Source organism: Balaenoptera physalus (genome assembly GCF_965194825.1).
Source record: "Balaenoptera physalus genome assembly, chromosome: 12".
Lineage (NCBI taxonomy): Eukaryota > Metazoa > Chordata > Mammalia > Artiodactyla > Balaenopteridae > Balaenoptera > Balaenoptera physalus.
The window spans coordinates 43,842,997-43,855,654 of record NC_138897.1 but is presented as its reverse complement, the minus strand read 5'-3'; the positions used below and the strand labels follow the sequence as shown (position 1 = coordinate 43,855,654).

At 34.9% G+C, this 12,658-nt stretch overlaps 1 long non-coding RNA gene across 1 annotated transcript in view; it reads left to right on the top strand.

Annotated features, from left to right (window-relative positions):
- The window catches only part of LOC309639220, a 393,647-nt gene extending 382,294 nt beyond the window's left edge, over positions 1 to 11,353 (top strand). The window contains exon 3 of the long non-coding RNA XR_014251526.1: positions 11,166 to 11,353. This is a non-coding gene — a long non-coding RNA (uncharacterized lncRNA). The remainder of the gene's footprint in view (positions 1 to 11,165) is intronic.
- The last annotated feature ends 1,305 nt before the right edge of the window (positions 11,354 to 12,658 follow it).

Below are 12,658 nucleotides of genomic sequence, written 5' to 3'. Positions count from 1 at the left end.
ATTGAAAGCAGCAAGGGAAAAATGACAAAAAACATACAAGGGAACTCCCATAAGGTTAACAGCTGATTTCTCAGCAGAAACTCTGCAAGCCAGAAGGGAGTGGCATGAAATACTTAAAGTGATGAAAGGGAAGAACCTACAAACAAGATTACTCTACCAGGCAAGGATCTCATTTAGATTTGATGGAGAAATCAAAAGCTTTACAGACAAGCAAAAGCTAAGAGAATTCAGCACCACCAAACCAGCTCTACAACAAATGCTAAAGGAACTTCTCTAAGTGGGAAACAGAAGAGAAGAAAAGGACCTACAAAAACAAACCCAAAACAATTAAGAAAATGGTCATAGGAACATACATATCTATAATTACCTTAAACGTGAATGGATTAAATACCCCAACCAAAAGACATAGACTGGCTGAATGGATACAAAAACAAGACCCATATATATGCTGTCTACAGAGACCCGCTTTAGACCTAGGGACACATACAGACTGAAAGTGAGGGGATGGAAAAAGATATTCCATGCAAATGGAAATCAAAAGAAAGCTGGAGTAGCTATACGTATATCAGATAAAATAGACTTTAAAATAAAGAATGTTACAAGAGACAAGGAAGGACACTACATAATGATCAAGGGATCAATCTAAGAAGAAGATATAACAATTATAAATATATATGCACCCAACATAGGAGCACCTCAATACATAAGGCAACTGCTAACAGCTATAAAAGAGGAAATTGACGGTAACACAATCATAGTGGGGGACTTTAACACCTCATTTACACCAATGGACAGATCATCCAAAATGAAAATAAATAAGGAAACAGAAGCTTTAAATGACACAATAGAACAGATGGATTTAATTGATATATATAGGACATTCCATCCAAAAACAGCAGATTACAAGTTCTTCTCAAGTGCGCACGGAACATTCTCCAGGATAGATCACATCTTGGGTCACAAATCAACCCTCAGTAAATTTAAGAAAATTGAAATCATATCAAGCATCTTTTCTGACCACAACGCTATGAGATTAGAAATGAATTACAGGGAAAAAAACATAAAAAACACAAACACATGTAGGCTAAACAATACGTTACTAAATAACCAAGAGATCACTGAAGAAATCAAAGAGGAAATAAAAAAATACCTAGAGACAAATGACAATGAAAACACGATGACCCAAAACCTATGGGATGCAGCAAAAGCAGTTCTAAGAGGGAAGGTTATAGCTATACAAGCCTACCTAAAGAAACAAGAAAAATCTCAAGTAAACAATCTAAGCTTACACCTAAAGAAACTAGAGAAGGAAGAACAAACAAAACCCAAAGTTAGCAGAAGGAAAGAAATCATAAAGATCAGAGCAGAAATAAATGAAATAGAAACAAAGAAAACAATAGCAAAGATCAATACAACTAAAAGTTGTTTCTTTGAGAAGATAAACAAAATTGATAAGCCATTAGCCAGACTCATCAAGAAAAAGAGGGAGAGGACTCAAATCAATAAATCAGAAATGAAAAAGGAGAAGTTACAACAGACACCGCAGAAATACAAAGCATCCTAAGAGACTACTACAAGCAACTTTATGCCAATAAAATGGACAACCTGGAAGAAATGGACAAATTTTTAGAAAGGTATAACCTTCCAGAGTGAACCAGGAAGAAACAGAAAATATGAACAGACCAATCACAAGTAATGAAATTGAAACTGTGATTAAAAATCTTTCAACAAAAATCGGCCAGGACCAGATGGCTTCACAGGTGAATTCTATCAAACATTTAGAGAAGAGCTAACACCTATCCTTCTCAAACTCTTCCAAAAATTGCAGAGGAAGGAACACTCCCAAACTCATTCTATGAGGCCACCATCACCCTGATACCAAAACCAGACAAAGACACTACAAAAAAAGAAAGTTACAGACCAATATCACTGATGAATATAGATGCAAAAATCCTCAACAAAATACTAGCAAACAGAATCCAACAACACATTAAAAGGATCATACACCACGATCAAGTGGGATTTATCCCAAGGATGCAAGGATTCTTCAATATACGCAAATCAATCAATGTGATACACCATATTAACAAATTGAAGAATAAAAACCATATGATCATCTCAATAGATGCAGAAAAATCTTTTGACAAAATTCAACACCCATTCATGATAAAAACTCTCCAGAAAGTGGGAACAGAAGGAACCTACCTCAACATAATAAAGGCCATATATGACAAACCCACAGCAAACATCATTCTCAATGGGGAAAAACTGAAATCATTTCCTCTAAGATCAGGAATGAGACAAGGATGTCCACTCTCACCACTATTATTCAACATAGTTCTGGAAGTCCTAGCCACGGCAATCAGAGAAGAAAAAGAAATAAAAGGAATACAAATTGGAAAAGAAGAAGTAAAACTGTCACTGTTTGCGGATGACATGATACTATACATAGAGAATCCTAAAACTGCCACCAGAAAACTGCTAGAGCTAATTAATGAATATGGTAAAGTTGCAGGATACAAAATTAATGCACAGAAATCTTTTGCATTCCTATACACTAATGATGAAAAATCTGAAAGAGAAATTATGGAAACACTCCCATTTACCATTTCCACAAGAAGAATAAAATACCTAGGAATAAACCTACCTAGGGAGACAAAAGACCTGTATGCAGAAAACTATAAGACACTGATGAAAGAAATTAAAGATAATACCAACAGATGTAGAGATATACCATGTTCTTGGATTGGAAGAATCAACATTGTGAAAATGAGTATACTACCCAAAGCAATCTACAGATTCAATGCAATCCCTATCAAATTACCAATGGCATTTTTTACGGAGCTAGAACAAATCATCTTAAAATTTGTATGGAGACACAAAAGACCCCGAATAGCCAAAGCAGTCTTGAGGAAAAAAAATGGAGCTGGAGGAATCAGACTCCCTGACTTCAGATTATACTACAAAGCTACAGTAATCAAGACAGTATGGTACTGGCACAAAAACAGAAACATAGATCAATGGAACAAGATAGAAAGCCCAGAGATTAACCCACGCACCTATGGTCAACTAATCTATGACAAAGGAGGCAAGGATATACAATGGAGAAAAGACAGTCTCTTCAATAAGTGGTGCAGGGAAAACTGGACAGCTACATGTAAAAGAATGAAATTAGAATACTCCCTAACACCATGCACAAAAATAAACTCAAAATGGATTAGAGACCTAAATATAAGACTGGACACTATAAAACTCTTAGAGGAAAACATAGGAAGAACACTCTTTGACATAAATCACAGCAAGATCTTTTTTGATCCACCTCCTAGAGTAATGGAAATAAAAACAAAAATAAACAAATGGGACCTAATGAAACTTCAAAGCTTTTGCACAGCAAAGGAAACCATAAAGAAGACGAAAAGAGAACCCTCAGAATGGGAGAAAATATTTGCAAATGAATCAACGGACAAAGGATTAATCTCCAAAATATATAAACAGCTCATTCAGCTCAATATTAAAGAAACAAACACCCCAATCCAAAAATGGGCAGAAGACATAAATAGACATTTCTCCAAAGAAGACATACAGATGGCCACGAAGCACATGAAAAGATGCTCAACATCACTAATTATTAGAGAAATGCAAATCAAAACTACAATGAGGTATCACCTCACTCCTGTTAGAATGGGCATCATCAGAAAATCTACAAACAACAAATGCTGGAGAGGGTGTGGAGAAAAGGGAACCCTCTTGCACTGTTGGTGGGAATGTAAATTGATACAGCCACTATGGAGAACAATATGGAGGTTCCTTAATAAACTAGAAATAGAATTACCATATGACCCAGCAATCCCACTACTGGGCATATACCCAGAGAAAATCGTAATTCAAAAAGACACATGCACCCGAATGTTCATTGCAGCAGTATTTACAATAGCCAGGTCATGGAAGCAACCTAAATGTCCATCGACAGACGAATGGATAAAGAATTTGTGGTACATATATACAATGGAATATTACTCAGCCATAAAAGGGAATGAAATTGAGTCATTTGTTGAGACGTGGATGGATCTAGAGACTGTCATACAGAGTGAAGTAAGTCAGAAAGAGAAAAACAAATATCGTTTATTAATGCATGTATGTGGAACCTAGAAAAATGGTACAGATGAGCCGGTGTGCAGGGCAGAAGTTGAGACACAGTTGTAGAGAATGGACATATGGACACCAAGGGGAGAAAACTGCGGTGGGGTGGGGATGGTGGTGTGCTGAATTGGGTGATTGGGATTGACATGTATACACTGATGTGTATAAAATTGATGCCTAATAAGAACCCGCAGTATAAAACAAACAAACAAACAAAACAACTAATACTAAACTTTCATTGGGTTATTTGTATGGAAATATGTTAATATAAATGTTTCAGACATTATATGAAATTTCCAAAAATCTTATATTTGTATTTATATGGAAATATATATGGAAATATGTTAATATAAATGTTTCAGACATTACATGAAATTTCTAAAAATCTTATATGTTCTGGTATAATGTTTTAAGTAATAATCCTAGTTATTACTTTAAAATGTATATCTCAGAAATAACTAATTTTCTTGTCAACTGCATTATTATGAACTTTCATCAAATCTTTAACAGTGGTCATTTTTAAGTCTTTTGTCATTTACAGAGAGTTCTGGGTGTACTTTGATGCTTTTGCAAATATGTTCCTATAAAAGGCTTTCATCTTCAAGAAATTCATGGAAAAGACTCGGACAAGTACAGGTTTCTGGTAACTGACTGTACTGCTGAACTGAATGAATAAGCATTTTCAGATCTCTAATGAAAAACTGATGAACTCATAAAAGTGCTAACAAAAGATCAAGATGAAAAGAAAAATTTAATTACATGGGACTGAGTGAACTGATGAGGATGAGTATAATTTTTGTGACTTTCTGTCTGAATTAAAAAAAAAATCCCACAAGGACTCAGAGGCAAAGAATATACAAATCAATTTTCACTGCAAAGTAAAGGAGCTGTTACAGTGGAGGATTACTGGACTGAATGTCAATATTATGACATAGTATGAGTGTATTTCATGTTTGGTAATTGCAATCATTGTTGCTTTAGTTGTGGTCATCCATGTACAATGCTTGGTGTCAGTCTATTTATCTCTTGTAAAAATAAAATACAGTGTGTGTGTGTGTGAAAAAAAAAAGTATAGAACTATGCCATCACCACAAAGAAAATAAATAAATAAATAAATAAATAAATGTTCCCTATATACTTGAGAAGTGTGTGTTTTCTGTGGTTATTGGGTATGCTGTTCCATATCTGCCGATTAGATCAATCTTGCTAATGTGTAGTTCAAATCCTCTACATCCTTTCTGATTGACCTATTAATTACTGAGAGTATTATGTTAAAGTCTCCTGCCATTACAGTAGACTTTTAAAATTTCTTCTAATTCTTTTATTAATATGTTTTGACTCAGTTACTACATTTATATATGTTTAGAAACTTCTTCTTACTTGGTGAATTGATGATATTTCCATTATGTATGAATTATTTTACCTCTGTGCCTATACATGAATATTGCCTGATAGTATTGCTGCACTTTTTTCACGCTCTTTTAATTTTCTCTCCCTCTTTCACCTGGTGATTTGTGAATGTATTTTTTAAATTGAATTTAAATTGATCTTCATTTCATTTTAAACTGTAAAACATTTAGTCTACTTTGAAAAAGGCTTTTTATATATTTACCATTTATTTGTATTCTCCATTTATCTCATAATTTCTATATTACTCCCTCTCGTTGCTAGTTTTAATTTTTAAAGATTGATTATTTAGCTCCCAAATTTTGAGAATTATGTTATAATTATATTTATTAAATGTTGGTGGTGGAAAATTTAAAAGTTCTTTAACTTAGAGTCTAAAGCTAACAAATATTTTCATCTTCTTCTTTAAAAATACAAGGACTTTAGGACATATCACCTCATATCACTGTACTCTCAACACATATAATCTAAGTACTGTAATGAAATATATAAAATTTTATTCTGTATAGAATCATTATTATTTTTGTCCTGGCCAATATTTGTTTCACATATACTTACACCTGAATTTTAATTAATTAATTAATTAATTAATTAATTTTCCTGATCATTCCTTTTTTAACTCTTGACTTTCCATGTAGAATTAATTCCTTTCAGTGTAAAGTATATCCTTTAAATTTTCCTTCTTAAGTTTTGTTCATATAAAAATGTCTTTATTTCTCCCTGGTGCTTAAAACATAGTCTATTTTCTAGACTATGTTTTAACCTATATTCTAGGTTGACAGTTATATTCTCCTCAGTAACTGAAAAAATTCCCGAAGTCTACCAACTTCTTTTGTTTCTCTTGAAAGGCCAACTCTTAGTTTAATTCTCATTGTTTTCAGTGTTCTCTACCCTTTACCACTGGCTATTTTTAAGGCTGTCTCTTTTGAGGGTTTCTATATTATATTTAATGGTGTGGATTTCTGAATTTTTATTTATTTTCCTTGGTATGATTTTGGATTTATAAGCTATATTTTTGGCATATGAATAGCCATTTTTTAGTATAATTTATTGAAAATGCTATCCTTTCTCCATCTAGTTGCCTTTGGATTTTTGTGAAAATTAGTTTACTGTGTGTGCGGATCTATTTCTGGTTCTCTATTCTGTTTCATTTATGTATCTATCCTTTTGTCAATACCACACTGTACTGATTAATGCAACTTTGTAGTAAGCCTTGAAATCAGGTTATGTGAATCCTCTAAGTTTGTTTCTTCTCTTCAAAATTCTTTAGCTATTCAAGTTCCTTTTTTTTATACGTGCATTTTTTGGATCTGCTTTTCCCTATCTACAAAAATCTTGCTGAGTTTTTGACTGGGATTATATTGAATATATAAATCAAATAAGAGAGAACTAATATCTTAATAATATTGAGTATTCCAGTCCATGAACTACAGCTACATGAATGCTGTATCATTTAGTTTATTTAGATTTTCTCTAATTAGTTTTCAATGTTTTGTATTTATCGTCTATAAATTCTGCAAATATTTTGCTATATTTATAACAAACTGTTTAATTTTTATAAATGTCTGTGGGTTAAGTATTAATTACTCTTTTTTTCCTTCCTAATGTTAGTTATTTTGTGACCACTTTCTTTTTCCTTTGGTCAGTCTGGCTAGAAATTTGTGAATTTCTTTCTCAAGATCGTTTTGGCTGTTTGAAGTCTTTTGTGTTTCCATAAAAGTTTTTATATTATTTGTTCTAATTATGTGAAAAATGCCATTGGCATTTTGATAAGGATTACATTGAAACAGTAGATTGCCTTGGGTAGTATGATCATTTTAACAATATTAATTCTTGCAATCCAAGAACACAGCATATCTTTCTGTCTGTTTGTGTTGTATTCAACTTCTTTCATCAGTGTCTTATAGTTTTCCGAGCACTGGTCTTTTACTTCATTAAGTAGATTGATTCCTAGGTATTTTATTCTTTTTTATACAATGGTAAATGAGATTGTTTCCTTAATTTCTCTTTCTGATAGTTCTTTGTTAATGTATAGATATGCAACAGATTTCTGTATATTCATTTTGTATCCTGCAACTTTACTGAATTCATTGATGAGTTCTAGTAGTTTTCTGGTGGGGTGTTTAGGATTTTCTATTTATAGTATCATGTCACCTGGAAACAGTGACAGTTTTAATTCTTCTTTTCCAATTGGGATTCCTTTTATTTCTTTTTCTTGTCTGATTGCTGTATCTAGGACTTCCAATACTATGTTGAATAAGTGGCAAGAAAGAGCATCTTTGCCTTGTTTCTGATCTTAGAGGAAATGCTTTCAACATTTCACCATTAATTATGATGTCAGCTGGGTTTTTTTTATACACAGCCTTTATTATGTTGAGGTATGTCCCCTCTATGCCAACTTTCTGCAGAGTTTTTTTTCTTTTATCATAAATTGCTGTTGAATTTTGTTAAAAGCTTTTTCTGCATCTATTGAGATGATCATATGGTTTTTATTCTTCAATTTGTTAATGTAGTGTATCACATTGATTGATTTGCAGATATTGAAAAATTCTTCCATCCCTGGGATAAATTCTACTTGATCATGGTGTATAATCCTTTTAATGTATTGTTGGATTCAGTTTGCTAATGTTTTGTTGAGGATTTTTACATCTATGTTCATCATTATTATTGGCCTGTATTTTTTCTTTTTTGTGATGTCTTTGTCTGGTTTTGGTATCCAGGTGATGCTGGCCTCATAGAATGAGTTCAGAAGTGTTTATTCCCCTGAACTTTTTTGAACTAGTTTGAGAAGTTTTGGTGTTAACTATTTTCTTAATGTTTGGTAGAATTCACCTGTGAAGACATCTGGTCCTGGACTTTAGTTTGTTGGGAGTTTTAAAATTGCTGATTCAGTTTCATTACTGGTAATTGGTTTGTTCATATTTTCTATTTCTTCCTGGTTCATTGTTGGAAAATTGTACATTTTGAAGAATTTTCTCATTTCTTCTAGGCTATTGAGTCATCTTTTTAAAGAATGAGGCTTTGGATTAATTTATTGTCTCTATTTTCTTCTATTTTCATTTTTCATTTATTTCTGCTTTAAGATTTACTATACTTTTCCTTCTTACTTTTCATTTAATTTCTCTAGTTTCTTAATTCAGAAGCTTACATTGCTAATATTAGGATTTTCAGTTTCTAATGTAGGCATTAAATGCTATAAATTTCCCCCCAACCACTTCTTTAGCCACAACTTATGAATTTTGGTATGTTTTACTTTACTTTTCTCCTCTATGGATATATTATTTATACCTTTAAAAAATATATTGTAGCAGTTGCCCTATAAGTCTAGTTTTCTAAATTATCATGCTATCTCATGTTTAGTGTAAGGACATTATAAGTCTAGATTCCTAATTTTGCTCTCCCATTCCTTGTGTTATTGTTTTATGTTTTACTTTTACATATACCCTGAATGCATAATACATTGCGACTATGTCTGATTTCAATGATTAGCTACTTTTTAAGCAATTAAACACAAGAAAAGACAATATTTTATTTTATATTTATATATTCAATTTCTAGTACTTTTTATTTCTTTGTGTAGATTTAAGTTTTTTACCTACGTATATATATATATATTCCTACAGGTTGAAAATTGCCCTTTACTATTTCTTGTAGATTAAGTCTTTAGTATTGTTTTACTCAATGCTTGTCTAAAATAGTCTTTACATTACCTTAATTTTGGAGAGTATTTTTGTTGAGTATAGAATTTGGATAATTTTCCAATCAAAACTTTAAATATATTTAATCTAGCATCTTCTTACTTGCATGGTTTCTGACAAGAAATATTATATATTACTCCTTTTTGTTCTCTTGTGGGTAATGTAACTTATTTTCTAGTGGCCTTTAAATTTTTCTTATTGTCTTTGGTTTTCAGCAGGTTAACTGTGACACATTTAGGTGTTTTGGTTTTGTCAAAATCATTATTGCTTCAAATATTTATTTCATCTTATTTTTGCTTTTTCTTCTTTTGGGATAGTAATTTCATATACTTTAGTGTATTGAATGCACTCATGCAGATTTTGGATATTCTTTTATGGTTTTTGTTCTGTATTTTCATTTTGATTTTAAATTTTTGAAATTTATATTGACCAATATTCAAGTTCATTAATTCTTTCTTTAGCAACTGTAACATTGGCACTGAACCTGACATGGAAAGTGGAAGAAATAAAATTTATATCAAGTTCATTTATTCATTTAATTCTTTTATGTTTTAAAAAAAATGTATAGAACATCTCTTAGGTGTCAAGCTTTGTTCCTAGTGTTAGAAATACAATAGTATATCAGATATGCAAAATAATCCACACTTAAGGAGCTTAAATTCTAGATTGTATAAGTGTAAATATTTTATTAAAACAAATTTAGTAAGATATCTTTGTAAATATACCCAAACATTTGAGTATGTGTATGTTTGTGTAATACATAGGGCCAACGTTGCCTTATCCCAAGAATGCTGGATTAACTAAACATTAAAACATCATTTGATGTTGTAATCCACCACATTAACAGATTAAAATCAATTACCTTAATTAGATAAAATGATAAACTCCAGAAGTCATTCTTGATTAAAAATAAAATGAAAACCTTTAGAAAATTAACATAGAAACAAACTTGATAAATATATTTTAAAAACCTAGAGCAAACAATAAACAAATCATGCATAAAAAAATGAAACTATCAATAAAGAGATAGAAATTATAAAAAAGAAACAAAACAGAAATTCTGAAGGTGAAATGTACAATAGATTAAATGAAAAATTCGCTAAATTTGTTCAACAGCAGATTTGGGCAAGTAGAAGGAAACTTCAGCAAATTTGAAGAAATTATGCAGAATTTTGCAAGAAATATTAAAAGAAGTACTTTACCATGAAATGAAAATAACATGAAACAGTAATATTAGCTAGGTGAAGAAATAAAGAACACTGGTAAAGTTAACTATAGGCAAAAGAAAAGCCAATATCAATGTACTTTTGGTTTATAACTTCTTTTCTATATGATTTAAAAGGGAAATGCATAAAATAGTAATTATAAATCTATGTTAATTAGTACACAATGTATAAAGATGTAATATGACTTTAAGTATAAGGACACAAGAAGACTGACAATAATAATATACATGGGAAAAAATGTATAGGGACAGAGTGTTTGCATACTATTGAAACTAAATTGATATTATTCAAACTAGGTTCCTCTGAATTTAAAATGTTAGTTTTAATCCCCCAATGTAACCTCCAAGAAATAAATAATAAATATATATAAAAGGAAAGAAGAAGGAAATCAAAATGCTACACTAAAGCCAATAATGGCAAGATCAAGGAATAAAATATAAATAAGACACACAGAACACTAATAGCTAAACAGCAGAAATAAATTCTTCCTCATCACTAATTACTTTAAATATAAATGCATTAAAATTAACTATTTAAGGTAGAAATTGGCAGAGTGAATAAAATCAAAATCCATCCTTATACTGTCTACAAGAGACTGACTTTAGGTATAAGGACAAAAATGGCTGAAAAATTACACAAAGTGTAACATCTTTGAAGTGTTATAAGCATGGAAAAGGCCAGACAAGGGGAGGAGAGAAGATGGCGGAAGAGTAAGACACGGAGATCACCTTCCTTCCCACAGATACAGTAGAAATACATCTACACGTGGAACTGCTCCTACAGAACACCCACTGAACGCTGGCAGAAAACGTCCGACCTCCAAAAAGGCAAGAAACTCCCCCCGTACTTGGGTAGGGCAAAAGAAAAAAGAAATAACAGAGACAAAAGAATAGGGACGGCACCTGTACCAGTGGGAGGGAGCTGTGAAGGAGGAAAGATTTCCACACACTAGGAAGCCCCTTCGCGGGCGGAGACTGTGGGTGGCAGAGGGCGGAGACTTCGGAGCCACGGAGGAGAGCGCAGCCACAGGGGTGCGGAGGGCAAAGCGGAGAGATTCCCGCACAGAGGATCAGTGCCAACTAGCACTCACCAGCCCGAGAGGCTTGTCTGCTCCCCCGCTGGGGCGGGCGGGGCTGGGAGCTGAGGCACGGCTTCAGTTGGATCGCAGGGAGAGGACTGGGGTTGGCGGTGTGAACACAGCCTGAAGGGGTTAGTGCACCACAGCTAGCTGGGAGGGAGTCCGGGGAAAAAGTCTGCAGCTGCCAAAGAGGCAAGAGACTTTTTCTTCCCTCTTTGTTTCCTGGTGCATGAGGAGAGGGGATTCAGAGCGCCGCCTAAACGAACTTCAGAGACGGGCGCGAGCTGCAGCTATCAGTGCGGACCCCACAGCAACAGGGGCGCAGAGGGAAAAACGGAGAGACTCCCGCACAGAGGCTCGGCGCCGAGCAGCGCTCACCAGCCCGAGAGGCTTGTCTGCTCACCCGCCGGGGTGGGCGGGGCTGGGAGCCGAGGCTCCGGCTTCAGTCGGATCGCAGGGAGAGGACTGGGGCTGGCAGCGTGAACACAGCCTGAAGGGGTTAGCGCACCACAGCTGGCTGGGAGGGAGACCGGGAAAAGGTTTGCAGCTGCCGAAGAGGCAAGAGACTTTTTCTTGCCTCTTTGTTTCGCTGCTCGCAAGGAGAGGGGATTCAGAGCGCTGCCTAAACGAACTCCAGAGAAGGGCACGAGCCGCGGCGATCAGCGCGGACCCCAGAGACGGGCATGAGACGCTGGGGCTGCTGCTGCCGCCTCCAAAAAGGCTGTGTGTGAGCACATGTCACTCTCCACACCGCCCCTCCCGGTAGCCTGTGCAGCCCACCACTGCCAGGGTCCCGTGATCCGGGGACAACTTCCTGGGGAGAACGCACTGCGCGCCTCAGGCTGGTGCAACGTCACGCCGGCCTCGGCCGCTGCAGGCTCGCCACGCCTCCTCTGTACCCCTCCCTCCCCGCGGCCTGGGTGAGCCAGAGCCCCAGAAGCAGCTGCTCCTTTAACCCCGTCCTGTCTGGGCGGGGAGTAGACGCCCTCAGGCGACCGACACGAAGAGGCGGGTCCAAATCCAAAGCTGAACCCCAGGAGCTGTGCGAACAGGGAAGAGAAGGGGAAATCTCTCCCAGCAGCCTCAGAAGCAATGGATTAAAACTCCAC